Raw genomic sequence first — 6,455 nt, 5'->3', positions numbered from 1 at the left:
GACAATGATTGCGATTCTTTACCCAGCATTATTTTATTCATAATATACAAATTATTTGATTTTAAAAATACTGGTTTAGACGAATGGCAACAGTCAATTTTATCCTCATTTAACAAAGGCAAGATTGGCGCCCATGCAATCCCCCTCCATGTGACGTCACAGGGACCTAGTTTTTGTCTGAGTAGATAGGAGTTATACATCGTCTGAGATTACCAATACGTGCATGAGGCACAGAGCTCAGGGAAATATGTCTTAATAATCACCTATTAAAGCTGTCTATGGTCAGAAATTTCCTTCGTTTGATGAGGTATTAATAATCCTTATTTAAGCCAAGTGCTACCAGCAAGTAGGGTACTCTGCTACGTGGTATCAGCGCTAAAAGCCTCGCCCCTCACTTGAGGCAGCGGGAACCAGAACAACGTCACACGGGGTTTTCCCGGCATTAATACATAGCCGTTGTATTTTCGTGCGCTTGAAAATTTTCACTTTTCATTTAATCACGAAAAATAGATATCATCATTTAAAAATCTAAAAGCATGAAATACGTATTCGAGGAGTAATAATCTTTCTATTTATGCAATAAAAAAATTATAGGAAACCACCCTATTGGTCATACGTATGATACTAGGGGTAAAACCAGACTGGGCACATAATAACAACATCGAACAATAGCCTTCAAAACAGGGATCGAAAAAGCGCAGTACTTCAAATATTTAATAATTCAAGCTAATTCTGCACATACTTACAAAAAATAATGTATACAGAGGTTAACAAATATATATAGCTGTTTTTCAGCACATAGCACATTTCAAACACACCTGAATCAAACATATTATATAAAATCCCCAATATTAACAAAAAAGGTGGAACAGAAATGTATTTTACAAAGAAATTGCTTAAATGGGAATATCAATATACTTAAATGGGAATATCAATTTATATTTCAATTTATATATTACCGTATATCTCCGAATATAGTCCCCCCCCGAATATAGTCCCCCCCCCCCCCAATTTTGAGACCTCAGTTTTGGGAAAAATTTTAAAATGTAAAGGAAGGCAATTTTTCTGTGGTTAGCAAGTTAAGATTCTAGATTCGATAAAAACTATTATTTTCTTTGAAGATTAAGAACAAATCTGTTCACATATTTTCCATCACAACAAAATAACTATACCTAAAACATGTTGTGATCCATTGCATGTATCAGTAATTTATAGTTCCTTAACCAGATGTAATGAAGAAATGAGAAATTTTTTTAAGTATCCAAGGCTATTGTATTTTTTAAACCTTCACAAATTATTAATATTTTTGATTTCCAAATGACTACAGACAATGTCAATATATAAGCTTTAACTTAAAGCCCATAAACAGTATTGCATTTGGCCCTGAAACTTCCTTAGATCCAGTGTAACACACCCATCAAGTCATCACAAATCCAAGTGACCTGAAGAATTTAGGAAATCTAAATAAAATTGTGTTAAATAAATTATAAATATTATAAAAATATTGCTATCAAATGCCTGCTAAGCAAAACAATTAAACTACAGGACTTACAAATATCAAAGTAATAAAATTAAGAAATAAACTTTTTCCAACAAACATTAAAACTGAAAAAAAATTATATCAATTTTCAATGCCTCGTCGCGAATCATTGCATAAGTTACACAAAGAGCTTCTACTCTGCATTTGCGCACAAATTCGACGATATTTTCCTCTAATTCTTTGAATCTGCCGCATCGAGACCCCCGAAATGACTTCCGCGATGTATTAGCGCTTTGCTAGCGCTGTAAATACTATGATTTACGGCGTATTCTGCAACGGCTATTTTTAAATTGGCATCGAAACTCCGTCTTTGAAGGCCTCTAATCTGCGGCAGGATTGATCCTCATCTTTCTACTTGATCCATCACCTCACTGTTGAACGTAAAATTATTTTTAATAATGAAAATATCGCGGAAATAATTGCGAAACGTTATGCGACGTAATTTATCGATCCTATTTACCCTGACGAATTGAAGAAATTCCTCAATAAATTGATTACACTTTCGATGCTGAGTCGCTGTATTTTGATCAAATGCAGTAATGCCGGCGCTTCTGGTTTAAAGTCGTCGATTATTGCGCCTTTTCAGAAACAAATGCATCACCTATTGCGCATTCTTGTTCCGTGAAGGCGGTAAAGGCAGTGGTTGTAAACACGAACCGCACGGACGTATAGTAGCTACGGACGCAATGAAATGCTAAATCGTCACGAAAGGTTCACTTTATCTGTTTATTTTTCACAATTATTTAAATCGTGTAGTTATTAAATGAGCGACGGGTACATATACTATTGATTCAATTCTAGTGTTCGATTAATGTAATGATAGTGTGTGTTTAGTTTTCATTTTAATTATTTACTGTTTTGCGTCATTAAGTGATCAGTGTCGATTGAATTATTCTAACAATACTTTTCCAAGAAAAATTAGCGGCTACCCGATGGATTCCGTGAAAACGCATATTCGATATGCTATTTGAATCGGAATAATCGTATCTGTACAACATTTGTGGTAAAAATTGTCTTAAAATCCGGTAAAACGTGGCAGTATTTACTAATATCTCCGATTATAATCCTCATAAATATACTCAAATAGAAAGACTACGAGAACATTAGCCATTATGCCGTTATTTATTACTTTATGGTCACCTTTAGTATGCTAAATTGGATTACACTCGATTATAGTCCCCCCCCTTACTTTTCCGGGGCCATTTTTGGAAAAAAAGGGGGGACTATATTCGGAGATATACGGTATACCATTATGCATCACAACACTATTAAGACCAGCAAAAATACGTAAAGACAGCACATTTTAAATAACTTTAATTCTTGAAGAAAACACAGTAATATTTATTCAGCATATCATAGCAATGTGAAAACATCAACACCAAAAATTGGTGGATACAATCAGCTGAAACAATAAAGAGGACATGGAAAATAAATCAGTAGGTACTTTTATCATAAAACATTTCAAGAGAATAAAAATTACAAAAAATTAAAACATTATAAACAGAAAAAATTTGGACAACATTCTATCGCTCTAAACCTAAATTAAATGCACATCCACAGAATTTGAAATTGCACTAGGATACCACACTGCTTTAGCCAGAGGAAAGTCGAATGCTATGATTCAAGCAGGAGATAGCATATGATTCATTAAAATCAGCAATTGTTTGGTATAGACATTCCTCTGTTTATCCCCCTCCCCACGTAGAGGGAGCAGTTTGGATTTTGAGGGGGAGGGAGGGTGGGGAGGGATGTTTAGTGAAAGGAAGGGGCAGTTAGTGTTAGTATTGCTACTAACACTACCATTAGTAGTACTACTACTACTACAAGCACACAAACTCACTCTCTCACTCATACCAAACAACATTCACACACCTACGATACACCCCATGAAAATCTAAAGTGGGTACCCATCATCGCCTAAGGTCGAAAAAATACGGACCTATGTTCCTGTTCCTAGCTAAGCCACCTAAGTACGGTAGTATCGAATTCCCAAGTAGTTACGCTACGCTTGTCACGACCTGAGATTCTAATTTTCTACTCTCCTGCCTATATTACCCCAATGCTCCAAAAAAACAACAACACATTACAATAAATAAATACAAAAAAGCACACGGCAATAAAAAAGCACACCCAAATATTTCACAGTCCAAACAACACGACTCCAGGCATTTTGCTTCTTCAATTTCTTCATTCTTCATATCTTCGGCTCTTGAGAGACACTTTGTTGCACCTCTTCTCCTCGACATCGCAGCATCATGCAGAGTCACCTGTTCAATAAGAAGCAACACTTGTACTAGCAATACAACTAACATCCGAAATGAGATTTTCACCTCAGTAGTAAAAATTCAATTTGAATCAAGAATAAATAAAGATGGACAGGAAAAGTCAGAATTGGAAGAGCAAGTTAAAATAAATGAATTTCCCAATGCACATAATATTACATATTTTGATATTCACTGGAGTAAATTTGTTCATTATTTAAGTGAAAAGAATTAGCGTGTGTATTATTTAATTGCAAAATAAATTACTGCATAATTTTTTCACTGATTAAAAGTTATAAAAATTAAAACATTTGAAAATATCATATATATCCCAGGAACTGAGAATAAAAATTTATTTGAGAAGCCTAATGAGAAATAAGAACTAATGCCATCGAAATATCTATACGAGAGATTACATTAATTAACAAGTAGGTACCTATATGGAAATAACAATGACAAGATCTGTCCACGATCCACTTTCAACAAAAAGCAATCTAACTAAGAATATGTAAGGGAAAGAAACTTTAGAGAAAAAATAGTTTACTACTACTGGCACGTAAATTTTGATATCAACACGGAAATGCATTACGCTAAGAAGCAGGTGAGCAAGTAAGAAAAGGCCATTTTTTACACTAAGACAGTGTTTTAAATTATTTAAAAGTAGCTTACTTGATGATCATTATTCGTATGTAAAAGTTATTTTTTATCCCTTTCATGTGGTGCACCTATACGCCTAAGTGTAAAAGGAAATATATTTAATTAATTCCTACCTCATAGGTAATTGGTCCAATCTGTCCAGGAGTCTTCATAACCCACAGCACTTCTGTTTCTCCCAAATTCCAATTCCCCCACACTCGAACATCTAAGAAGAGAAAAATGCGTAAGTTCACATAAATGAAGAATTACAAACGCAAAAAGGCTGACCAAATATAGCCTAAAAATCAAATGAATGATGCAGTTATTTTAAATAATAAGCATCATACAGGGGGTTGCCATTTACAAGAGGATAGACCTTTTATTGAATGTAGGTATTTATGAAAAATCGTAAAAAAGACAAAATAAGTTCACAGTATAAATACAATTATTAATTTCACTCACAGTTTTTGCAATGTAATTGCGTAGAATACATATCTTACATTTTCCCATTAACGTTCACTTTTAACTGGAAGTGTAAAATGTGAATGAAAAAACGAAACAAAGTGCTTATTCAAAATCGAATGACTTTAACTGGAAAATTTCTCGAATACTCAATTGATTTTTGAGATTCCCTTTATGATTGAATGAATGAAAAAGAAATTTAATTAGGTAAATTTTTCGTATAAAGTGATAAAATGAATGGTGCCTCTACCATTGGATACGATTGCAAAACTATTTTTCACTAATCAAATAAAGAGTTCCTTCGGAACAAAAGTTTCAAAATATGTTAACCTTTTCATAACGTTTCAATAAATAACAAGAACACTGAGATTTGAAATCCACTTTGAGTCATGGCGAAGATTTAAGGAAAAATATTTCAATAGCTTTGAAATAAACTTTGAAAAGTATTCACACAAGTAAAAGAAGTTCTATTTGGTAAAAGAAAAGTTGAAACTTTATTGGGGGGAAAAAGAGAATCGATCATTGATACTTAAGATGATGCATGCCATGAAAACACAAAAATATTGGAATATATATTAAGAAACTGATTACATGTTTCGATACATATAAGTGATGCGAGAAAAAGACATCTGAGGAATAAAAGAAGGAATCAATATTTATTATTGAGAACAGAAAATAGAAAGAAGTAAATTTTGTCTTGCATTTGTGCAAATAAGGCATAAAATAGGTAATAAAGTATAAATGGAAGTATATGCATGACTAATTAAAAAATAAACTAGTCAGGATGTAGTGAAAATTTGAATAGTCATATTAAACCTCTAATTTAAATACTGTATCAAAGAAATATAAGAAACAAGTGAGTGCATGGGAGAATTTCATTTCACAATTATATTAAACAGAGTAACGTAAAAATATGATGAAAATAAATTTTGAAAGCTGAAACAATAGCACAAGTGAAAAACATTTTAAAACATAGTTTTTACCGTTTTCAGTGGCACCCCCGAAAGAATTTCTGCGTTGATGGATTACTTCTTGAGTGGTCTGATGGTATCACTCTTACGACGTCTTCATTTCTTCCGCCAAACGCAGGTCTTGACTCTAGGTATAGAGCGGGTTAGTACATGCAAGGAAAATAAATGACACCTCCCCCAAGGAATAGCATACGCCCCATTACTATACACGGGAAGTCGCCATGACACCAGGAGGAAATCACCACTTCCACACCCAAGTGACACAGTTTCATCCCCGTATACTGCAATGGTACACAGCGCATGTTAAACCTCGGTTCGATACAAAAAAACTAAAATTAACGCGGCTAAAAAACCTAGCCTTACTCGACGCAATGATCTCGACCCTAAGGGCCCAAAAGCTAACCTAGTTGTGAAGCTGGGGTCCTCTTCACGTGAAGTTCCGATGTCTTGAGCCTGGGGAGAGAGTACATACAAGGAAAATAAATGACCCTTCCCCAAAGGAATAGCATACGCCCCATCACAATATACTGGAAGTCCCAATGACACCTGGAGGAAATCACCACTTTCCCACCCAAGTGACACAGT

At 34.2% G+C, this 6,455-nt stretch overlaps 1 long non-coding RNA gene across 1 annotated transcript; it reads right to left on the bottom strand.

The window, feature by feature from the left end:
• Positions 1-3,720: 3,720 nt before the first annotated feature.
• On the bottom strand, positions 3,721-6,193 carry LOC124156857. The gene is made up of 3 exons (XR_006864411.1): positions 5,883-6,193; positions 4,572-4,663; positions 3,721-3,807 (listed from the first exon to the last, which is right to left on the bottom strand). It is a non-coding gene; the product is annotated as an uncharacterized LOC124156857 (long non-coding RNA).
• Between the last annotated feature and the right edge of the window lie 262 nt (positions 6,194-6,455).

Source organism: Ischnura elegans, chromosome 4, assembly GCF_921293095.1.
Source record: "Ischnura elegans chromosome 4, ioIscEleg1.1, whole genome shotgun sequence".
Classification (NCBI taxonomy): Eukaryota; Metazoa; Arthropoda; class Insecta; order Odonata; family Coenagrionidae; genus Ischnura; species Ischnura elegans.
This window is presented reverse-complemented; position numbering and strand designations above follow the sequence as displayed.